Source organism: Pantherophis guttatus, chromosome 2, assembly GCF_059756535.1.
Source record: "Pantherophis guttatus breed Tessera chromosome 2, ASM5975653v1, whole genome shotgun sequence".
NCBI classification, from domain to species: Eukaryota; Metazoa; Chordata; class Lepidosauria; order Squamata; family Colubridae; genus Pantherophis; species Pantherophis guttatus.
In genome coordinates, this window is record NC_142064.1 from 39,288,597 (window position 1) to 39,315,009 (window position 26,413).

Below are 26,413 nucleotides of genomic sequence, written 5' to 3' on the forward strand. Positions count from 1 at the left end.
ACAGGAGTAGATTAGTATTTGTAGAGAATAGGGAACTAACTAAGAGTTATCTTGTGGAAAGATGGGCAACTAATAAATTTTAATAAACAAACAAATATAACTTTTGTACCTATTTATCTGAATATTGAGGGCTGTATGTAAAGCAATCTGTGCAGTTCTTTCTCCTTTTATCATCTTTCTCCCACCTGGGACCTTGTAAATGCATCAAGTTACCATATTCCATTCCTCTAATCAACAATGCTATTGTTGCACTAGGTTGGGATGCTGTAGCCCAACCTATCGGCAGAATGCCAGTTTTAAAAAGGCTGTCATATAGCATCTGGGAAAAAGTGCAAAAGCTATTACTTTTTTTCTTGGCAACTGCATTTTATTGCTAGGTCAGACACCACCAAACTATCAGATTGGCCATTAGATGGTATGCTGAATATCAGACAGAATTCCAAGTTTTTCTTGCATGCTGTCTGCACAATCCTCAATTAAAGAGACCTTAAAGTATCTCTTTAAAGTAGAACAACTTTTAATGTAAATAGCCATCAGAAATGAAGAAATGCTGACATTTTTATGCAGGTTTCCATTTTTAGAGGCATAAAGTTAATACATCTATGTCACAAGCAAATTACCCAGAAAGGGAAACTGGACCAATTAAGCAGTGCTAATCAAAATCTATGTTCTCATTCATTTAGGCTAGAAGGCAAACAACAATCAGATGTGAAAGTTCTTTCATTTGAAAATAAATCTTCCAAGGACAGTGAGAGAGAGAAAAACAAGCTCATGGCACATTAAAAATCCACCTTAAGATTCTCTAGTTTGTAGCCTGCAAAACCACAGGCTACAATCTGGAGCACTATGAAGCAGCTGGAGCCACTAACATGTGATAGCCCAATACTGTCAGAAGAAAAAACTTTCTATTTGCAAATAAAAGTGCCCTAGAGAAGAAAGCTGTATATGCAAACAATTAGGTTTATCACTTTCTTCCATTCTTGGGAATCTCCTACCATTTCAACAGCACCAGTTTCATGTTTACTTGATAAGGATAAAAATCCATTTCTCTTTCCCTTCTCTCCTTGAAAAAGGTGGTTGATGATAGCCCCAAATGCCATCTCCCTAATAAAGACATGTTTACAGAACAATTGATAAGCATTTCCCCCAATTCCCTTGCTTATTTTTTTTTACTATCCTCCTCCACCTTCTATTTTGCCATTCAAAATATATTTATTATAAACTTGGAAAACTCAGCCTTTCCTTTTAAGTGGAGTCAGAACTAGATTGCAGCTCTGGTAGATTATGGAAGAGACAGCCAGTCTAGTGTTTGTTGGAAAAAATATCCATCTGGTTTGGTTCCAAGCTGGGAGAAAGACACTGGAAACATGGAGGCTGATTGGAAAGATGGTTTAATGATGGACAGAACCACCAAACACATGGATTCTGAGCAGCTGACCACATGGAATTGAAAGTGAAGGGTTTTTAGACCTTCTCTTGGGCTTTGAACTTTAGCTTTCTGTTCCTGTGTAAGAACATGTATTCTATTGGCTGTCGTCAGAGTCCCATGGGGCCACGAGGAGGTCATGTTTGTCTGAGTTAAGTTTGGTTGAAGTTTGCTGGTGATGCAATGTCCTTAGGAGATTGTGCAATGTAGTAAACTCTGCTGCTAGATGATAGTGGGTTAATCCTATTATGTCCTGAAGGTTCATGTCTTAATCCTTTCACCCTGGAGCTGAAGGTCTTTTGTTTTGTAGATAGGCTGGCCAATTTTCCTCAATGGGCACAAAATATCTGCTGGGGCTCTGAGTTTCTGTCTCCCTTAAGATCTTTGTTTGTCTTTTAGGGGAAATATTTTATCCTACTTTTTTCATATTTCTCAAAATATTTCATTCTTTTAGGAGGAGGTGCTAATTTTCTACAGTTTAAAAGGTACTAATTTTCTATAGGTTAAAAGCACCAAACTAAAAACTGGGAGACTATGTTCTCATTTTGCCTGATAGATTTGACTGACATCGAATCTGTCAGTCTCTTCATCTTAATGAGAAGGCCATGATAAAGCGCCTCTTAAATTGTTGCCAATAAAACTTTAGGGGCTGGTTCAGATACTCACCAGAAGTCAAGAGTATCTGAAGATACAAAGATATTATTATGAGATGGCAATATTTTTCCTGCCACATTTCTCTATTATACACAGGATAAAACAATTCCAGCTGAAGTAAGGAATCCTTCCCCCCATGACTTCTAATAGCAGATGGGTACCCTGCAGAGGTGGTATTCAGCCGGTTCGGACCGGTAGTGATGACTGCGGGTGGGCCCGCCCCTGCCCCCGCCCCCCATCCCTGGCATAGTGCCATCCTATTTAACCACATTTTTGACGCTGGGCGCATGCGCGGAAGGCGCACATGAGACCAAAGCACATGTGCAGAAGGAACTTGCACACATGGCAAACCAGTGGCAAGAATATGTGAACCCCACTGCTGGTACCCTGATGTTAAATAGAATTCCAATAGAATGAAGCGTATAAAACCCTTTGATTCTAACCCATGACAGTGTCCTGAATCAAATCATTTTTCCTTCTTGCATAGGCTGTTTTGTGAAAGAAAAATCCTATACTTAGAATAAAAACTGTATGATTAACTTCATGTACAACCTGACTTTTGGAGAAGAGCGTTTTCAGAGATGGTGTTCGTACTGTGAAATCTCCATAGAGGTTTTCCAAGGCTGCTTGTTGAAATCATGAAGCATTCCTTGAAGAAGTGTGCCAATAACATTTCAAAGGGACCTTTATACTCTTACATCTGAGAAACAGAAACAGAAATTTGTTTTAGATGTTTTTAATGCTGCTCTGTATCATGTCATTTCTTCCACTCAGGTCATACAAGCTTTCTTTGTACTCATCTGCAGGTCCTGCTTGTTCTGACATGAAATTTCCCACTAACTGAGAATATGAAGCCGTGAATATGAAGCCCTTACCTTCTCTTCTTACTCTATGTCAAAAGTTCTGGTTTTGAACTGCAGCCGGTGCTATTCAATCTGTCTGCAATGCTTCCTTCTTTTGCAGACAATGCCTCTACTCCAATTAGCTAATACAGTATCTGCTTTTGCAGACGTACCCCTTCTCTCTTGTCACAAGTAGCTCTTCTCCACAGCCATTTCATCTTGCCAGCGTCTGTTCAGAAGGGAATCCTACTGTCTAAAGCCTGATGATGCATTGTTTGCAAAGTACCTCTCATGTCTTACATGGGTTTTTTGTATATCTGAGAATATTCGTGTTTTGGATATTGGTACTTGGTATCTGTAGAGGTAAGGCAACACTGGTGTTTTGTTGAAATAATTCAAGAAATCAATACAATAGCACTTAGCAGTAGCACTTAGACTTATATACTGCTTCCGAGTGCTTTACAGCCCTGTCTAAGTGGTTTACAGAGTCAGCATATTTCTCCCAACAATTTGGATCCTCATTTTACCAACTTCAGAAAAATGGAAGGCTGAATCAACCTTGAGCCTCTTAGAATCGAACTCCTGGAATGAACAGTGAGTTAGCCCTGCAGTACTACATTCTAATCACTGCGCCACCACGGCTCTTACATTACAAGTGAATAATGGAGAAGTTTTCACCTCTTGTCCTACAGAAAAATAATGCATTGAGGCTGCGCCATTTTGCACACTCCCTGGGATTCCTCTAGATATTGCAGCCACTTGGTGCCAGCATTCTTTTGCAAGATGTATTCATTTAGGATATCTGCAGCCAGGCAGGAGTTCTGCAGTTGTCTCTTCTGACCAAAGTGATAGGAAGAATGGTAAACCTTTACACCAAAAATAACGCAGTTGACATCAGTGAGCTAGATAACAGAAGGGAGCTTTATGCTTCATTTAGATAATTATTACAATTCTGCTAAGGTGTGTGTGGTGGCTTGTCGACCCTGGCTTTGAGTAATGATCCAAAGGCAGGAGAGTCTTGCAGCCTGTCTCTCCCAGTGACAAATTCAATTTACCCAAGCAGCACAGGAGCAGGAATGTGATGTGCTGGGAAACCATGAATGGATAAAACTTGGTGAATCATATTAAATGGATCTGTCACTTTGAATGAGCTGCTTGTGCTTGCTCTCCCTAGGATTAATGTACACTAACCAAAGCATGCAATCTCCTTAGACAGGAGGATACAGAAAGCACCTGTCCCAGATTAGGATACACTCCTCTGCTTACATCATAAAAAAAGCAGTATGATCAGCAGTGGAGATCCTTAGGTAATCTGTGCTGGGAGTGAGGAATGCACAAAAGGGGCAAATGTATTGTATTGTACTTTAGACTTGCTATAAGTAATCCTTGATTTACAAATGTAAGGGAGCCTGGATTGCATTGTAAGTCATGACAGTCATGTCAAGGAATCCACCTGATTTTACAACTTTTTGCTGCAGTCATCAAGGAGATCTATATATGTGGGTGGACTTTCATTCTCCAAGCTTGTGGGATGGTTTCCGAAGGTTTTGTTACCAGGCTAGGTAACATCTTCAGCAGAATTTAGGGAATGGCAGTGTCAATGTTTGTCTGTTTATAAGGGCTTCCAGTGGTCACTAGGTCTTGTGATGGTAAGGTCATATCAGGTCAGGGTCACATCAGGTCAGGGTCTTGTGATGGGTCAGGTGTAGGTCACCAGGGAGAGTCTCATGATGGGAAGGTTACATCAGGTGAGGGTCATTGGGAGTGAAGTGCTGGTTGTGAGGGGCTTGCATGGGCTGGTTGAAGATTCGTGCTGTCTCTGGTTGGCTGTGTGGTTGGTTTGAATTCTAAGTGGTTTGTAAGCTGTTTGTAGGTCAATTAATTTTTATCTGCATGTAACTCCACCAGTCCAAATTAAAGCCTTGATTGTTTAGTGTTTCTCGAGATCTAAGAGTACCATTTCCATCTAATATGTCTTTATACGTGCCAAATTTTCCAATGTCTCTTTTATTAGCAGCAAGCAGCGCCTCCATAATTGAGAGCCAAATCGGAATTTTGGTATAAAATCTTTGTCTGATTTCTTCCCATGTTTGGATCAGAGTCTCCCTTAATTTGTGTCTGTGAAAATGAAGTTTCTTTTTGTTCTTTGGGCCCCATAGATAAGCATGCCAGCCTGCCTGTAGATCGTGGCCTTCTAATGTCAGAATTCTTTTATTTTGTAATGTGACCCAATCTTTAATCCATACTAATTTGGCCGCGTTCTGATATAATTGCCAATCCGGTAGTCCGAAACCGCCCATGTTTCTTTTCCCTTGCAGCGTTTTATATGCAATTCTTGCCTTCTTCCCTTCCCACAGAAAATCTCGCACCTTCCTTTCCAAATCTAAAAAATATTTTTTATCCAGGTTCACCGGAATGGTTTGAAACAGAAATATGATTTTGGGAAGAATATTCATTTTAATTGCTGAAATCTTACCTGTAAGGGATAGTTTTAGTTTCTTCCATTTATCTATATCCTGCTTTATTTTCTGTAGTAATGGACTGTAATTGTCCTCTTTTAAGGAGGAATACCTTACAGTGATCCAGATTCCTAAATATTTTATCTTCTTTGCTATTTGCAGTTCCAGGGACTTTTCTAACCGCTTCTTGTTCATCTCCTCCATATTTCTTACTAAAATTTTGGTTTTAGTTTTGTTAAGTTTAAAACCAGCTACTTCACCATATTGTTGTATTTCCTGGAGTACCTTGGGACCAGATTCTAAGGGATCTTCCATTATTAAGGCCACGTCATCCGCGAAGGCTTGTATTTTAAAAATTTCTTTCTTAATTTGTAATCTTTAATTTCTTTGTTGTCTCTAATCTTTCTTAATAGAATTTCCAGCGCCATTATAAAGAGTAAGGGGGACAGGGGGCATCCCTGTCTGACTCCCTTTTGTATCCAGAATGTCCGTGTCTTATCCCCGTTTATTAATATACTTGCTCTCTGTGTGTTATATATATTTTCAATCATCTTTCTAAAATTTGTGCCGAATCCCATCAAATCAATTTGGTTAATTATGAATTTCCAATTTAAATTGTCGAACGCCTTTTGGGCGTCCAAAAATGCTAGCGCCAGCTGTTTTTCCGGGTGCTGTTCATAGTATTCCATAACATCTATTATTGTCCTCACATTATCCCTCATTTGCCTCCCTGGGAGGAATCCTTTCTGATCACTATGAATCCAGCCATTTAAAAATTTTTTTAGTCTCTCCGCAATTATACTAGTAAATAATTTATAATCTGAATTTAACAGAGAAATCGGCCTGTAATTTGCTATCTGTTTTGGGTCAGCACCTTCTTTCAAAATGAGGGTAATATAGGTTTCCTTCCAGGAGTCTGGGATTCTTGTACCGACTAGTACCTCGTTGAATATGTCCAACAATTCTAATAGTAGTTCTTCCTCAAATTTTGTGTATATTTCCCCCGGGAGTCCGTCTGGACCTGGTGTTTTATTTTTCTTTATTTTATCAAGCGCAGATTTAAGTTCTTCCATTGTAATTTTATTATTTAACATTTCTCTCTCTTCTTCTGCTATCTGTGGCAAGTTAGCTTCCATCAAATATTGTGCAATTTTGTCTGGGTCAATTAATTAATTAATTAATGTGATGTTTGTCCCACATAGAATTGGTTGTAATTGTTACAGTTGATTTTGCAAATTACTTAATTTCTTTCATCCTTCTGTATTTTTTCTTGGTTCTAGATAACTCCTGGCAGAGTGTGTCTGTGGGTTTGTGGGCTATTGCTATTCCTAGAGGTTGGAGAACTATGGCTGTTATTTATGATCCCCTCTTCTGTATGGGATGGGATGGTTTGATATCATTCGCAAAAGGGGCATCGGAAATGACAGCTATAATTCTCTAAACTCTAGGAATAGCACTAGCCCTCAAACCCTTAGGAATTATCCAGAACCAAAGACAAGATTCAGAAGGATGAAAGAAACAATATAATTTACAAAATCAATTGTAACAATTGCAACCAATTTTTTGTGGGACAAACATCACATCAATTAAAAACCAGAATCCATGAACCTCAGTTGAGGTCCCAAATCCCTAATCTCTATCCATACTGACACCAAACAGAACCAGTTGAATTGGAACAATACAAGAATCATTGGCCATGCTACAACCCGCCATGCTTGTGAGTTCATCGAAGTCTGGAACTCCACAAGCAATTCCATCAACAGACATATCAACCTACAATCAGCCTACGAACCCCTCAAAATTCAAATCAATCTCACAGCCAACCAGAGACAGCACCAACCCTCAATCAGTCCATGCAAACCCTAACCCTAACCTTGACATAACATCCCCATCACAAGAGCTATCACAAGACTCTCACTGGTGACCCACACCAGACCCATCCAAGACCCATCACAAAACCCTCATTTGACATACCCACAGCTGACCCATCCCAAGACCTATAATAACACCCTGAACTGATGTGACCCTGATCTGACCTCATCATCACAGGACCTAGTGACCACAGGAAACTTTATAAACAGAAGAACACTGACATCCCCTAAATTCTGCTGAAGATGTTACCTACCCTGATAACAAAATGTTTGAAAACCAACCCACAAGCTCAAAGAATGAATATCCACCCTCATCCCATACCCAAGGTACAGATATTCACCACTATCACAGATCTATATATTTCTATGGGCACTTTTTGCCAGAAACTGGAACTGGACCAGGAACTAGAAAATTGAAGTCACCTGACCATGAAATGCTGCAGCCAGGCATAAAGGTAGGCCAGTTGCCAAGCATCCTAAATGCAGTCATGTGTGCAGCTGGCAGAACTCCAGAACTGGTTTCTAAATGACCTTTGAGGATTTCTGTTCATTAAGTGAGGACTACCAGTACTTGTAGAATAGTGGCTGATCACATCTCATTGAATTTTGAAGTTGATCTGCTCACTGAAGACAAATTTTAATACAGATTGAGAGCTCCTTGTTTCATTGGAAAAACCCTTAACTCAGTGGCATTATATTTTTTTAAAGCCATAGCCAACCCTCATCAACATTTAATTGACACTACTAAGAAATCTTTTCAAAAACAATTTGCCTAATAATTCACTTTTCATCAGACATATTGTTGCTTTTAATTACTAAATCATTTGTGTAATAATTAAGCATCTGAACACCCAATAGCCAACAGAACTCTCAAACACGTTTCCCCCCATCGGTGTCCTTCAAATGAATTGAACAATAATTCATAGGCTTTCCAATGAATGTGGCTCTGCTGCCTGGAAATTCAGGAAATTAAAATCTATCACATATGAAAAGAACCTGGTAAAGATACAATAAGTGCCCTAAGAAGTGGACAGAGAAGACAGGTAAAGAAAACAAAAATCATATCAGCTTCCAAGCTATTAGCTATTTAGACATGTCAATTTCCCCATCCACCACAGTAGTTTTTTTATAGGACACATAAAAATAAATAATATAAGTTTATACACATATTATCAGAAGAATACAGCGCTCTCTCTCTCTCTCTCTCTCCCTCTCTCTCTCTCTCTCTCTCTCTCTCTCACACACTCACATACACACACACACACACACACACACACACACAAAATATGTGTGTATGTATCAGTAGTGGGTTCCTCTTACCTTTGCTATTGGTTCAGAACTGGGAGCGCGCACATACGCAGAACGTCCGTGATGATGTCCGGGCAGGGTCTCCCACCACCGCCACTACCAATTTGCCCGTACCGGGGTGAACCGGTAGAAACTCACCACTGGTATGTATGCAAGATGTATAAAAGTCTCCAGATAATCCATTTCATCATGGGAGATATTTTCCTTAATTTCAATTTATTTTTAATATTTCAGTGGAATATATTTTACACATCATTAAACAGTTGTAGTATCTACTCAATAGGGACTTTTTTGCAGACTTACACACTATTCAGCTACTGGAAGAAAAAATTAATTTCTTATAGATCGTGGCACAATACCTAAACTTTAATGATTCCCGGTAAGTACAACAGATGTAAAAACTGCAGGAATCTTCAATCACAGCGTAGTATATCAAACAAATCAAAAGAGATAAAGTTGGTGTATTGTATGTTCATACATACAGAATTTGTCACAACAATTCTCTAACAGCAAGGCGGTTGGCGATGTTCAACAATGTTCTTCCCCCTCCCTAAAGGTATTACACATCTGGAAAATTACACGTGTGGCTTTCCATATGATTTTTGAGAGGGGATGCGCAATGTATTCAAACAATTTATTTTACAGAATTGTGAAACAAACCATTTATATTGGAATCATGACCTCAGTGTTTGTTTCTTTCAGTCCTTCCCTCCACCAATGAATAGTTCAGATCATCTGTAGCACATCTCATTGTTTTGGTTTTATTTTTTTAATTATTAAAAATAATTAGAAAATGGCTAATGATTAATAATTCTATATCCTCATTCAATCATAAATAAATGGTCCATGATTATTAGCCTTCTTCACTCAAGGCCAAGAAATAGGGAACAGCATATAATCCTACCTAATTCTTTCTATAACCAGTAAATACAGCAGGAAGCCTAAAGGGAAATTGTTCTCACATCTGTATGAATAGCAGTATAGTCCAGGACACTTGAAGACATGTGAAATACAGAAGAAATAGAGAACAGAGACACAGCCTGATGTATCCCATTCTAGTTTGAAATCCTCAGGCAATCAGAAAAAAACTGACTAGAGCTATTATCTACTAAATGTCTTTGTCAACATTACAGCAATGATAATTTGTGACTACAACATCCCATGTAATGATTCCTGCATTTGTTGGAATCAGTAGAAAAGTCAGACACGTAATCTCTCTGCTCTCAGAATTTCAAATGGTAAATTACACCGTTTTTTTTCTTTATAAAAAAGATAGAACTCAGTGGCTGTATTGAGCTGCAGAATTACAGTTTAAGTTGGTAGAATAGAAAAAGGAGACATTTTGAAATCTTCAGGAGGAATGGAATAGCAATAGCATTTAGGCTTATATACTGTCCAATAGTGCAACACTCTTGGGGGGGGGTGTATAATGTGGAAGCATCATTTGCCTATTGTCCCCATCAATTTGGGTCCTTATTTTACTGATCTCAGAAGGATGGAAGGCTTCAATCTCAAGCCCCATCAGGATCGAACTGTAGGCACAACTGTGATACTGCATTCTAACCACTGTGCCACTAGGGTTTCTCATACCTTAATCACATAAATGATGCAAAATATACAATTCACATCATTTATGTGATGATATCACAACAGATGAGGTCATTGTGGTTTAGATTAGATGCCTATTAATGACTACTTTGGGGTCAATGAACAGATCTGGGACTTGGGAACTCAAGTGTCTTCTTACACAATGATTGCTCTAGAGTAGGGATCCTCAAACTTTTTAAACAGGGGGCCAACTCACGGCCACAGACTGTTGGGGAGCCGGGAGGAGGGGCATGGCAAGGGAAGGGATGTGGCCAGGGTGGTCATGACTGATTTGGTGTGGCCAGGGGGCGTGGCCCACTTGACATCACTCATGGGGGTGGTGCCTGTGGGTTTGGGTGGTGAGGTGAGGTGGTGGGCAGGAGGCTCACCCCACAGGATGATGTGGCAAGGGGCAGGACAGTTACAGCTGGAAACCTGTTGGCCACCATGTACTTGCCACCCTTTGTGTGCGGGGGAATGGTTTCCGGCTGTAGACACAGCCTGATGTCCCCTCAGCTGGCACACACTGCGGCTCCAAAGCCTGTTGCCAGCACCAGACTGGTCATCCAAGCAGCAAATGGAGGCACGGGGAGGAACATGACACAGACTGTGTGTCCTGTGCGAGCCGGATTAATGGCTTTAGCAGGCCATATCCGTGGGCTGTAGTTTGAGGACTCCTGCTCTAGAGAATGTTTTTTTTTTTTAAATTTGATTTATATGCCGCCCTTCTCCGAAGACTCAGGGCGGCTTACAATGTGCTCAGCAATAGCCTTCATCCTTTTGTATATTTATACAAAGTCAGCTTATTGCCCCCACAAACTGGGTCCTCATTTCACCTACCTTAGAAAGGATGGAAGGCTGAGTCAACCTTGAGCCTTGGTGAGATTCGAACCCTGCAGTAATTGCAGGCAGCTGGTCTTAAGCAGCTTAATAACAGGGTGCCTTAAACCCTAGTACTACCAAGGCTCTTACGTTGCCTGTCCCAAAGTGCCCTTTTTCAGAAGGCAGCCTTCTTTGAATTTTTGTGATAAGCTTTGGAGGTTTTTTTCAGTAAAAGCAAATAAAATTTTGGTTATTCCTTGTTAAGTATTCAAGCCCATCATAATTTTTTTCTCTTTGCACCACAGAATTGGGTTTTTATTTTTGAACAAAATAAAAAATTGCAACTATCATGACTTTTATTTCCTATAAATTACTGTATTTTTTGGAGTATAAGATGCACCTTTTCCCCCCCAAAAAAAGAGGGTGAAAAATCTGGGTGCGTTTTATACTCTGAATGTAGCCCTGCCCAGCCTCCCAAATGGAGATTTCAGAGGCTGAAAGAAGCCTCAGAAAGAAGTTTCAGAAAAAAAGCCTCTGAAAGGCTTTTATCTAAAATAATATAGCAAACAATAAAAGAAGAATCAGTAAAGGTTCTAACCAAACTATGCTAACAAATCTGGAGAATGACACAATAACCAACAGATTGGGAGAGGTTAATCTATATACGAATACCAAAGAAAGGAGATTGAACAGAGTACAGATAGTCCTTCAGAATAAAAGCCTCTGAAAGAAGCTTCAGAAAAAAAAACCTCCAAGCAGAGCTTCAGTAAAAAAAGACTTTTTTTTTTTTTTTTTCCCCTGAAACTGTTTCGGAGGCTTTCAGAGGCAGAAAAAGTAGTTTTTTTCTGAAATGGAGTTTCAGAAGTTTCAGAGGCAGAAAAAAAAGCAAGGCACAGAGCTCACAACCAACAAACCTGTTGCTAAAATTCACCACTGGGAACAGCTGATTGGGGGTATTCCAGGAGGCTGATCCACCCACCAATCAGCTTTTTTCTTATTTCCCCCCCCAAAAACTAAAGTGAGTCTTATACTCCAAAAAATACGATAAAAGTTTAGTCCTATATCTATATTCTTGCGAATGAATGCTTTGTTGATCAGAGGATTCTATTAATAAATAAAACAAAATCTAATGGGTTTGCATGCCTGGAGTCCTGCAAAGTCCTGCCAAGATGACTGGCCAGGAGGCATAAAAGGCTACTATCTAGTGACAAAATTTCTGCCCTTAACTGTTCATTGGCAGAAATGGTGAAGCCCCAAGGGAAAGTTTGATTGAAGCTTTGTAAGCATGCAATCTTTTTGTGCTGCATTGGGCATGTTTTTCATTTCTCTCCTGAACAGCATACTCCAGCCACACAAGGAAAATTAAGTTGAGAACCAAACATTTGAATAATCATGAAAAGCTGCTGTAATTTTACCTTTGACAACAAGCCACATAAAAGCCAATTAGAATGTTAAATTTATGCACTCATAATTTGTATTCATCTCCTCAATATCCCCATATCCTGCCCTCATTACCACTATATTACCCAGCTGAGTCTGGTGGGGATACCCAGCAGTAACAGATGCTAAACAGTGTTTCACAATATGCCTGATTATTTGGCATTCATCTTAATGTGCAGCCCTGTGACCTCATTCAGCATGAGATTTCATTCAATGCACAGGTATTCTGGAGGGAGTTCCTTGTCACTGTGCATTTCAGAAGCCAAGAAATAGTGGAAAAACTAAGTAAGAAATGAAAGAAGTAAGATGCTATACCAGCAGTAGCTTTGACACAATAGTTTATTCATCGTATAGTACATCTGTTCAGTTACAGGTACCAGAAAAAGAGGGATGACCACTGTTCTAGGAAGGATTCTGGTTTGCATAGTTCTTTAGTTTCTAAATTTGTGTTCATTTAGTATCACTTAATCTACTTAAGCCACTCATAGAACAGATTTGCAGGATTAAAGTTAAGGTCATAGTGTCCTTGAAGTTATGCATTTTTGCCACTTTTTTTTAGTAATAAGCCATCTTCTTTTTGTTTATAGCAGTTCATCCCTTGGCATCTCCATTTTTACTTCAAACCCCAAATATTTTCTCTTTAAGGTAAAGGTAAAGGTTCCCCTTGCACATATATGTTAGTTGTTCCTGACTCTAGGGGGTGGTGCTCATCTCCATTTCAAAGCTGAAGAACCAGCACTGTCCGAAGACATCTCCGTGGCCATGTGGCTGGCATGACTAAACGCCAAAGACACACGGAATGCTGTTACCTTCCCACCAAAGGTGGTCCCTATTTTCTACTTGCATTTTTTACGTGCTTTCAAACTGCTAGGCGGGCAGAAGCTGGGACAAGTAATGGGAGCTCACCCTGTTATGTGGTACTAGGGATTCAAACCGCTGAACTGCCGAACTTTTGATCAACAAGCCACTGAGCCACCGCATCCCTGTATTTTCCCTTTAGAGGTAGTTTATTTGTTTTTTGCAGCACACAGCTTACTCTAATGATTTTAATTAGTATAAGATGTGAGATACCAATCTAAACTGAAAGCACAATGCAGTGATTCATGTTGAAGGAAAGAAAGAAAGAAAGAATCTGTATTAATTATCTTTCTCAATATTCTGTGTGACTGGAGAGGGTGAGAAAGAGATTCCGAATCAAGATGGCTAGAGAATAAGATTACTTTTCTGAACTGCAGAAATTTGAATAACAATTGGCAGTAAAAAGTTTTCATGTGGTTTTCTGAATTTTTGCACCTATGATTGGGTTATCTATGTAGGAGGATGATTTAACTTTTTCTAGTCCACGCATAATAGATGAGGACCTTAGTTAGATTTTGAGCTAAGAATTAGGTGAATGTTTGATAACATAGTTTCTGGTTTATTACTATCTAACCATGACTGATTCAAATAAAAGAGCTTAGCCTTAGATGTATAGGCTAGACTAGACAGTATATAGACATTAAAAGACATTATATAGCAGAGAGAAATCTTTGGTTAGTGTAGTAAAAACAATGATCACTGATTACCTATGAGGATGACACAGGACTAATGTTTGCAAAAATGTTACCAGCAGTATGGTCTTAGAAATTTTTAAACGAAGGATATAAACGAAGAATAGGACAATAAAATTTACTTTCTCTATATCTCTGCCTTTGTCTCTATCTCTATCATCTTTAGCTCTAGCTCTAGCTTTACTCCTATCATCTCTATCTTTCTCATCTCTATCACTTCTATATATTTTCTCTGTATTTATCTCTATCTCTGTCTCTATCATCTCTATTTCTATCTCCCTATTGTCTTTTTTTGTGTCATTTATATCTATATTCTTCAAATCAGTGTTGACTCCTCACAGAAAGTGGTTTGCCATTGCCTCTTCCTAGGAGAGGAATAGGAGAGTCTCCAGAGAGACTGACTACCGTGACTACTAGCTCAAGGACACCCAGCTGGGTTCATGGCTATTTTTTTTTTTACTTCAAGTCAGATTGGTCTCCTAGCGACTGCTTGGATAAGTCCCTGCATTTTCCTAAAGCTGAGAGAAAGCCACCCAGTTGGCTTCATATCTTAGGAAGGGATTAGAACTCTCAGTATCCTGGTTTCTAACCCGATGCCTTAAGCACTACCCCAAATTGGCTCTGTCTGTCTGTCTCTGTCTCTGTCTCTGTCTCTCTCATCTATGTATCTACTGTATGTATCTCTCCCTCCATCCCTCCATCCCTCCATCCCTCCATCCCTCCATCCCTCCATCCACCTATCCACCTATCCACTTACCCACCTACCTATCCATCCATCCATCCATCCATCCATCCATCCATCCATCCATCTATCTACCCTGTTTTCCCCAAAATAAGACATCTCCTGATAATAAGCCCAATCAGGCTTTTGATCACAAGGCAATAAGGTCAAGCGCTATATTTAAAAAAAAAAAAAAAGATAGGATCTTATTTTCAGGGAAACACGGTATCTATCTATATCTATCTATCTATCTATCTATCTATCATCTATCTATCTATCTATCTATCTATCTATCTATCTATCTATCTATTATCTATCTATCTATCTATCTATCTATCTATCTATCTATCTATCTATCCATCCATCCATCATCTATCATCTATCCACCCACCCACCTCTCTCTCCTCCATTATCTTTCTATTAATTATTTATAGTAATTTTTCACAACTTTTTCACTGCTGTTGGAAGTAGGCTGAGAAATAGAAAAAGATGCAGAATGTAGAGATAAGGTTATGTATTCTATTAGTGATAAAATATATTTTATTCTGACAAAAAGAGGCAAAACTGGTTTGGCATTCTTGAACAATCTTTCTCTGCTTACATTAATAGCACTGTCAGAATGAGAATATCTGAAAAAAGTGCAAGAGTTAGAAATAGATTTCCTTTAAATAAAGCTCAATTGTCACTTTAATTAATAATGTAAATACCAGCAAATATGTAGCTGATGCTGAAATACTAATAATAACTTTCCCAAGCCTGATGCCTTACAAATATATTGAATTTCCCACTATCATATTAGCTAAGGCAGGTTTAAAAATATCTATGCACCTGTTGTTATGATATAGGTATATTCTGAAAGTTGGAAATCTGTAGGAATGAAGGAACAAACAGATAAACATAGCCCATTCGTTAAAACTATCATCCATAGCAACTTTCCTGATGTCCCCAAACACTTCTGACTCAAACAAAAAGAGTCATTTTCTTTATGGGACCCAAAGGTGTTGTTTCAAATATTCCAATATTATGGTAGTTTGGCTTTTGTCTCTGAAGTATAATTTGCTCTCAATTCTTAGTATGCAATTACATTTGAGAAAAGTGAGTATAGATAGACCTGCAATGATGGCCTATTTCATTCAGAAGTATGCACAAGCTATAGTAGTTACTTACTGTAGTACATTCTACATGTATTGTATAATATATTATTGTAGATAAATATTAAAATGGAAAGAGACAAAACCCCAGAACGGGACAATCTTACCACTCAGATTCAAATTCTGTGAATTTAAATATAAAACCCAAGTCAATTGCTCCTGGGACAAGGAACATCAGATGGACTATTTGCAAGGATCATAGAGTATTACAGAAGAATGGTGTTTTAAAGAAATGAATTGACTTGATAAATCTTCAATCTATGTGCTCCTCTGAAGCACTTCAATGAAAAATTGTGGTCCTCCACTTACAAACACTGGAGCGGAAGAGTTGTGTCACTTCATTGCAATTGACAAATGAATTCTTGTATTGTTCAGTGAAGCATCTGATTGAGGATTGGCCCTGACTCAAAACCCTAACAAGGCACAGTACGCCAATTCTTCAGAATGAAACACCTCAATGTGTCAAAGAGAAGAACTGTTTCTAAGTCAGGTTTCTGTCTACTGTATATCTAGGCAACATGTCTCACTAAAGCAGAACAGTGCTGCTTCAAACATCCATAATAAATATGCATTTTAGGTACGTCTAGCTCTTTCATCTAAAATTCTTCTCACCCAGGGGCCTCCATTCTCTTTGGGGTTCTAAATTGTCTGGTCTTGTTGCTGAAGTAGATAATTGGCATTCTACAAGCATTTCCTTGGATATCGGCTTTTCTTTCTCCCTTTTAAATTATTAATGCACATGTGCACATGGATGAAAAACTGTAAATTAGAAATCTTGATATGATTGTATCTATGATTATTCCAAGATCTAATTATATAAGGAAGTATTTACTTCTTATCAGTTTTGAAATGTTTTGCAATATCTTCCCTTAATGTTATCACAGCTTTATATGAGTTCTTCTTCTTCTTCCTTTTCTTTCCTTCTCCCTCTCTCTATAATTCTCTCTCCCTCCCTCCCTCCCTCCATCTCTCTCTCTCTCTCTCTTCCCCCCATTCAGCATTTATGAGCCCAACAACTTTACAATGCAGTTTACTTGGAACATTAATGTGGTTTATCTTGTATATGTTATCAAAGGATATCTGAAGCCAATACCTGACCAAGGAACTGTTTTTGACCTGCATAGAAAAAAAATTCTGTGAAACATATTACAAATGCTGCTGCCCCTCATTCTCAACTAGATCCATTGTAGAATAATACAACATTTTATTTACTTCTTATCAGTGTTTTGGAATGTTTTGCAATATCTTTGCTGAATGTTATCACAGCTTTATATGAGTTCTGCACTCTCTACTAGTTATTTCATAATCAAAATCACCCAATATAAGATAATATGCCATTGTGAAAAAGTAATACTTCCCTCCCTCATTGAAGGGGTATCTAGGATGATTTGTGTGATGAATGTTTCATTAAACAATCATGACTGATTTGGGGCCAATGCTGCCCTGTTTAAATCTTATGAAGATTGGATACCTTCAACACAGTGAAATTCTTGCACACCGATTATAGAAGTATGTCACTTACCATTCTAAGATCCTTGTAATAGGTATTGATGCCCATCTTTCTGGGGAAAATTACAAAAACATGCCTAGAATGTTGATTTGAAATCAAAGACATCAATTTTAAATGCAGAAGATTGGGGAGAATAGTGAATTTCCCTAAGATATACAAGAACATTGTATATATATCCAAGAATATCCAAGAATAACCAGACAAGAACCTGTATGTCTGTCTCATCTAGGCTAAAGTCAGTGTTCATGATCTCATATCAGAAGAGGACTGGATAAACATGAAATCATGAAGGAATAGGAAAATAACATCTATTGTTCACTTAGTTTCTATCTCAGATCTGAATGTTGGGTAGAAATTGTGATTAAGAGATATACCCAAAGAAGACAATCTATGATTATCTAGAAATTGATACTAAAAGTCCTTGTATTGAAAGGAAGCATTATCAACGTATGGATGAATATTGGGAGTTTTGGTTCTGTAATATCTAAAATCTCAGATATTGCTGCAAAGAAATACAGAAAATACTTTAAGGCCAATATGTAGCAACTGTTAGTAAGACATGATCTTAAATCAGGAAAATAGGAAACCATGAGAAGATTCTGGTTCTGGTATTCCTTGTGATTGTTTCTTAACCTGATCAACTTCCAAAGGCTGTTTATGAGTAGATAACAACATCCCAGAGCACACTTATTTATTTATTTATTTATTTATTTATTTATTTATTTATTTATTTATTTATTTATTTATTTATTTATTTATTTATTTATTTATTTATTTATTTATTGGTTCAATTTATATGCTGCTCTTCTCCGGAGACTCAGGGCGGCTTACAATGTGTTAAGCAATAGCCTTCATACTTTTGTATATACCTGCTTAGTAGGGCTTTCCGCCCCCCCCCCCAAAGCGGTGTTCTTTTTATACAAAGTCAGCTTATTTCCCCCACAATCCAGGTCCTCATTTTACCTACCTCGGAAGGATGGAAGTCTGAGTCAACCTTGAGCCTGGTGAGATTTGAATTTGCAGTAATTACAGGCAGCTGGCAGCTAAGTGCTACTTAACAGCACTTTAGTCCGCTGCACCACCAAGGCTCCTATATATGTGATGTACACATAAAATCACAGACAAATATCCCCCCTTTATGCACACTTTGCTGGAAAAAGAAAAAAATGAACTGCTAATGTATTGATTTGATGATTAGAGAGATAGAGGATACAATATAAATGCACTTACAATTGTTATTAAGATGCTGTGAAGTAACTTCTTTATTATTATTATTATTTATTTTTATTTCTACTTTTCATTTTCTTATTGCTTTTCCCTATCAATTCAAAATGTGTATTATTTTTTTATTCTTTCATAATAATGCTAAAAAACAAAATGCAAAGGCATACATAAAAACTTATAAACTCATGTCCACAAACAGTCCACATTCTTTCAAAATAAGTTGAGTTCTTAACAGCATTTTTCAATACTGGTTTTTGACAACTGGTATTTCATCCTTAGTGTGATCCCTACAAATCATGCTGAATTAGACCAATTAGACCAGAGGTCTTCAAACTTGGCAGCTTTAAGACTTGTGGACTTCAACTCCCAGAATTCTCCAGCCAGCTATGGAGAATTCTGGGCGTTGAAGTCTGCAAGTCTTAAAGCTGCCAAGTTTGAAGACCTCTGAATTAGGCTAAACCAATGAACTAAACAATCTCTGTATTTGTGTATATACTTGTATATGCTATGCACAGACTACTATTTTACTCATGAGGGTTTGCTTCTCCTAGGATTCTGATTGGTCATATAACAAATACAGTATAGTTTATTCATGCTCATAAAAATGTATTGTCATATTTGGCTTTTAAAGGAAGGAAGGAAGGAAGGAAGGAAGGAAGGAAGGAAGGAAGGAAGGAAGGAAGGAAGGAAGGAAGGAAGGAAGGAAGGAAGACATACATTTTGCATTTTTACATCCTTAAATTAGCATATACATATATGGCTTTCACTGTCTCATATATTTGCTATTATTTGTAGACATTCTTCAAATGGTCATATTTTTCCGTTTCCCCTAATGAACATTATTTCACTTTTCTAAAGTTAGTTTGATTTGCTACACTTGTAAGGGGTTATTTCTCCACAAGGCACCTGTGTCTAAGAGGTTCAGGCTACCAGAGTTCATTCCTTTGCCACTTCAATGAGTTTATGTGTCACGGTCTTTTGTTTTATCACCCCTACAAAAGATGAGAGAAACACAAGTAACATCGCATTCACATTGATTGTGGCTCGTCTGCTCTGTAGGATTTTGCCCTCAGCACATTAGCTTGTTCAGCTTTCAGCAGATCAATAAATAATGACTGAATTCCAACAGTTTCTGAATATAAGATGTGAAGTCATCAGCCTCTTCTTTTCCTTTTCCTCCTAATAATCTCTTCACCCCTTTCAGGGAAATCAATATACATTTCCATCAGCATTTAAAGTTTCAATAGGGAGTATTTTCTTCAATGCAAGTGTTGTGTTAAGGAGAAAGGTGACTATTGGATCTCTAATGTTCTGATTGCGCAGAATAGAAATGGCCACTTGAGCAACATTTTAATGTTTCAGTTCTTTACAAATAGTTTTTTTTAAAAAAACCACTCTACTATTTTCTTTTCATGTCAATTTCCATTACCACTGAACAATAAAAGCAAAAGAGCACAACTATTTCTCAGGAGGATTGTCTCACAAATAATAATTTCTTATTAAACCGTCCTTTAGAAGATTGTGGTGATTACTTTGCAGCTCATTTCAAAAACAGCATACATAGTTACTATCTTTTGGGCTGTGGTTAGCTATTCCCTTGCATATTTGCTTTGGGGGAAAAAGAAAAATACTTGTAAACTCATTCAACAATCCTTAAAGGATGAAAAGACTGATGTATAAAATGAGAAATTATTTCTCTGTTCTTCTGCTGGATTTCAAAGGAAGAAATATTCTCAGCAAACGACTAGAAGGAGAAAGAAATCAATAGTAAAATACTGAAGGAACATGTAACAATTTATCTACTGCGGGTTTCTATATTAGTAAAAATTGTAAAACTTATAGAAAATTAACTCTCTCATACAGCTTAATTATAACCATGTTTAGTTACTGCTGAATTCTAAGCAAAGTAACAAAAATGTGACAAAACATTCTATGATTCTATGATTGCTCTTAGTGAGACACAGAACACAACAAAGTAGGCTTGGTGCAAATATAGTATCATCAGGCCATCACAATTTGAAATAAGCTATATTAAATGACATAAATTGAAATATAAACTGAGTAAAAGCCAGCCAGAGTATTCATACATTGCTTTTAGTTATACTGTTTTTCTAATGGAAGAAGTATACAAATGTGTTAAATAAATAATTATTATTCTTAAACTATCAAAAAAAGGTAGGGAATCTACCTTGATATTCCAATCTTCCATATGAAGACAAAGTATGTATATGCTTGAATATAGGGTTGATATACTTTAGGGTTGATCTGTTGATCTGGTTTAATATTCTTCTAAAGAGCCCACTGTATGCATACTGGAAATCAGAGCTGGTAGAACTACTCTTAAATTTGATAACAACCCCCCCCCCATTCATAATGAGAAGATTGAGATATTATTATTAAATGACAACTACCCAAAATTTCAAAAGCACTAAAAAGTTTTATATTCATACCTTTAGCTTATAGAAACTTGTTTCTTTTATGAAAGATTAACTTTATCGGCTTTGTTCCTAATACAGTGGTATCCTGGTACTCATTAATTAGTTCTGGGAGGCACAATGAGTATCAAAAATGATGAGTACCAAACAATTTTTTCCCATAAGAAATAATGTAATGAGTCACAAGGCAATTGACACTGACAATTTCTAGTTTATGCATTGAGTACCAAATAAACAATGAGTACTGGGATTAAATTTTCATGTCAAAATGCATTGAGTACAAAATTCGAACAATTTCAAAGCAGTTGAGTACCAAAGTACCACTGTTTATATATTTATGTACTGTATATAGATATTTATACATGTATTAATAAATTTTGTGACTTGGCCTTGAACTGTAAATAAGTAAATTTTATATCTTGATACACAAGTAAGTGTTTGGTTTTGATAATTGACAACTGTACATGTGAAACATGACATAAGACGACAACTCTAATACCATTATATCAGGATTTATTATATTTATGTTTATTTTTGCACATAATTTCATATATATATATATATATATATATATATATATATATATATATATATATATATATATATATATGTAGGTCTTTGGTTATTCGGGTCTTCTCCCACGTAAAATTGGAAGTGTCTTGGCGACGTTTCGACGAAGTCTCATTCGTCATCTTCAGGCTGGTGTTCTCGGCTTTGTGCTTCCAGGAGCAATGTGAGATCGCAGCTGTCTCTTCCTTTTAACTGCTAGTGGGGGTGTGAGCTGATTGGGTGGGAACTTGGCTGTGTTCTGATTGGGTGGAGGTGTGTTCTGATTGGTTAGGGGCTTGGCTGTGCTCTGATTGGATGGGGGGTTGGTTGTGCTCTGATTGGCTGGGGGTGTGTTCTGATTGGGTGGGGGCTTGGTTGTGCTCAGCTTAGTCTGAGTTGCAGGGGAATTGAGCTGGTGAGCTGCGTTGTTGTTGTTTGGTTTCATGTTTGTGGCCGTGTGAGCTCTTCATGGTGGGTGTCAGTCTGCTTCATGTATGGATTGGAGGGGTTTAAAGTGGCTAATGATGCAGCTGCGGTCTGGCTTCTGGTCCTTGGTCATGGCTCATTATCAGTGTGGGTTTGAGTCTGCTTTCTGCGTGGATGTGTGGTGGTGACATCCTGTGTGGCTCTCGTGAGTGTGGGTCTGGTGTCATTCGTCGTGTTGGGACTCGTTTGTCAATAAGGGCGGGTTTCCAAATGGCTGGTAGGCGGGAGGTATCGTCTCGTTTGTTCATGCTGTGTGGGCATTTTTCTATCTCGATGGCTTCTCTGATTATTCTGTTGTTAAAGTGTTCAGTTTTGGCGATAGTTCTGGTCTTTTTAAAGTCAATATCATGTCCTGTGGCTTTAAGGTGTGGGACCAGGGAAGAAGTTGGTTCCTCTTTTCTGACTGAGTTCTTGTGTTCTTCTATGCATGCACTTATTCATCTGTTGGTTTGTCCGATGTATGTGGTGGGGCAGGCGGTGCATGGGATTTCATATACTCCTTGATTTTCTAACTCAATTTTGTCTTTGGGGTTCCTTAGGATGGTGGATATTTTTCGGTTTGTGCAGAATGCTGTCTTGATGTTATGTTTGTGGAGGATTTTGCTTATTCTGTCTGTGGTGCCTTTTATGTATGGGAGGAGGGCTTTGCCGTTTTCTTGTTCTCTGTCTTGGATTTTAGTGGGGGTTTCTTTTTGGATTAGGTTGGTGATCTTATTTCTTTGGAATCCATTGGATGTTAGTACGTTAGTGAGAGTGTGTAGTTCGGTTTTTAGGTGTTGTTCGTCAGCTAAGCGTTTTGTTCTGGAAATGAGTGTCTTGGCTACAGAGTTGATTTGGGCAGGGTAGTGGTGTGAGAGTGCGTGCAGATAGCGGTTTGTGTGTGTTTTCTTCTGGTAGATAGTGTGTCCTAGGAAGCCATTGGATTTTCTGTAGACTAAGACATTCAGGAAGGGAAGTTGGTTGTTCGCTTCTGTTTCCATGGTGAACTGTATTTTGGGGTGTAGGCTGTTGAGGTGTGTGAGGAAGTTGTCCAGTTTTTCTTTCCCATGTGGCCAGATTATGAAGGTGTCGTCTACATATCTGAGCCAGAGTTTGGGTTTGTGATCAGATTTTTCTAGAGCTTGGGTTTCAAAGTATTCCATATAGAGGTTGGCAATGACAGGTGAGAGGGGTGTTCCCATGGGTGCTCCTTCTATTTGTTTGTATTTCTGTCCATTATAGATGAAGTATGTGTTGGATAGGCAGTGGTTGGTCAGATCTAAGATGTGCTTGGGGGGGTTATATTTGTCTTGGATAACTGTCAAGGCTTCTTTGATTGGTACTTGGGTGAAGAGGAATATGACATCGAAGCTCACGAGTAGGTCACTGGGCTGTAAGTTTTGTTGCTTTATGATGTCTATGAACTGGAATGAGTTTTTTACGTATGAGGTGATGGATTCTGCATAGGGCTGTAGTTGTTTGGCGAGAAATTTGGCTAGGTTTTGTAGAGGTGAGCCTATGGAGCTGACTATGGGTCTAAGTGGGGTTCCTTCTTTGTGTATCTTGGGGAGACCATAAAGCTTAGGGCATCTGGATGATTTGAAACCATTGAAACCACTGAAACCATTATATGCGGAGTTGAAACCAGCCTGACCAAAATCAACCCCGACGACGCAAACAGAATCAGACTCGAAATCACCAACATCCTCTGCACCAGCAAGCCACCCAAAAGTAACTTACCCAAAGAGGAACAGACAGCACTACTTAACCTGAAAGAAGACACCAGCATAATAATCCTACCAGCAGACAAGGGCAATGCCACGGTGGTTATGAACACATCTGACTACCAAACCAAATTAACCAACCTACTCCAAACCCCTAAACACAGACCCCACCACCTACCTGGAAAAAAACCACCAGATCCAAAATAAAAGCCTCCCCCATCAGTGAAGAGATTCAGCAAAGAATCATTCCCAGAGAGAAATCATTATCAATTAATATGATGTTTGGGTCAGTAGAGAGAAGAGTGGTCTTGTAATAGTTCCATTTGGAATAAAAGGACAAGGGGATTAAAAGATTTATACATCCAACACAGTCCAGGTAGATTCTTACCATTACCCTCTATGTTTCAAAAAATATGAACATAAAAGGTATTTTTAAAAATAAAGAAGGAAAAGGCCACTTTTCTGTTTCCTAAACAAGTGAGGGGAGAAAAAATAAAAAGTTCTATGGAATGAAAGAGGAGCATTGTATAATAATGTTCTGTGCACATCAATGTCAGGCTCCAAGTAATGCACCCATTACAAATCGAACTCTGAGGCATTGCTTTTCCTCAAAGAACAAATTTATTTATATACACCATCTTGGCGCTACTGGTGAAAAGCCAGTACTAAAGTTCCTGGGCTTTTCACCCCAATATAAGTTTCAGTTTCTCAAGTTTCCAAAACAATCTGTCACATTGTCCAACCAAGATGAGTGGTGATTGCTTGGTGACTTCTCTCCTCCTTTTCTGGTCAGTGAACCATTGGACTGTGCACGACTCATCGGCTAGTTATACTGTGGTGACTGAAGGCTCCATCCTCCTCCAGCTCAAAACTGAATTTACGTTAGAACACCCCAGGATACAAACAATCCCACACCCAAATAAAATTCAGGCTTGGCAATCACACTGTGTTTTAACACCAGTATAATTCTAGCTGTACAAAGACTGAAATGATAACTAAAGAGTGGAACTTCCAAAATCAATTTGTAACGTTGTGCCTAATTGCACATTAAAATAATAAAAAGAAAGTCTGTGGAAATGCTAAAATTTCTTAGATGAGAGCAAATGTTCAAAAATCTTTTGTAACTGATATGAAGTAATATAGAAGTTTCTTACACTCAAATGATCCTGTCACTATTTATAAGCTAACTTATTAGTCTTATGGTAAGGAAAGAAGTGTACTATATCTAATTGCTCATTTTGTACATGTGTGAAAGTTTGGGATGCAATTAATCATAATCACAGGAATACTTATCAAAATGGAGCTTTTGCATCTTTCATAATTACATCCAAGCTTGATACAATTTAAAAGGGAAGATTTTAAGTCTAGAAGAAAGTTCAACTCAAGGTTCTTTAACTTTTTTTCTCTAAATACAGTCTGACTTTGGGAAAAAAAAGTTGCAAGTGAAGCAATAGATAAGAACTCAGATCATATACATGTTCAAGTTTGATCATGCAATCAACCAATGAAATCAAAAGTAAAAAGGAATAATAAATGACAAGTACAACCTCAAAAGCAATCACTTTCAAAGATGTGAGATGTTAAGCAGGGAATTCATCGTGTGAACTGCAATGAACCACTTCTTCGAAGATCTCAGTCATTTTTCAAAAGTAGAAAAAGGGGCTGCAAGGTCAAGGTCTCTGATTGGTAGGCAATGTATAATTTATAGAACATTCAGATTGGCTCTACAAAGTAGATTTCTTGGATGGCTGCACTGCAGCTGAAGATATTTTCTCCAGGGTAATGGTCAACCCCAGGGTTATCCACAAGTGGACATATTAAAAAAAATCAAGACTCGTTGTTCCTTTAAATTAGTTGTCATGAGTTGTCATGACCACTGTTTTGACTGTTGATCCCCTCTGTGGATACCCTCTGGTCAGAACCCTGTAGTCACATTTTTTTATGTTTTCTACTGAACTAATAACACTCAGGGAAATAGGCAGTGATTTCAGATGACACTAAAGATTATGGCTCTAATTTATTAGATAGTTTGAGAAGTATGCTTCTATCGAAGGAAGCTGATGGGATTATTACTAAGCAAGATGATCATACGAACAATTTGATCCTAAGTATCAATATATCTATTTTATATTTTATGGGAAGACTTCTGAAAACCACCTCCCATAGAGATTGCATTATCACTACTATCATATAAAGTCTTTCCAGATCGGTGTTGAACAGGACATGCTTAACATTAATGCTGAAAGTATAGATGCATTATATTTTATTTTTTATGGCAGACAGCCTTTGTCGTTAATGTTATATTTTGTTACCTAGTGATGCCAACAAGAAAGTGAATTATATTGTGATGATTTATATTGTTAAAATATATCCATCTAAGCAAATGAAAGAGAAAAATGGAATTATAATTGGTTAGGATTTAAGATTTAAGTAATGGGTTTTGGGGATAATGGCATAGTTAAATAGATAAAATTGTGGGAAATAATTGAGTAAAATATTAAGTTGTGTTAATTGAAAATTAAGATTTGTTAGTGATTTGTATTAATTTGTGACCAGATCAAAAGCTTTGTTTTGAAAAAATGTGTTTTATGTTTATGTTTTAAAAAAATAATAAAAAACTTTTTAAAATAAGAAAGTGAATTATGTCACCTTTATGGCATGAATAGCCTTTTCAA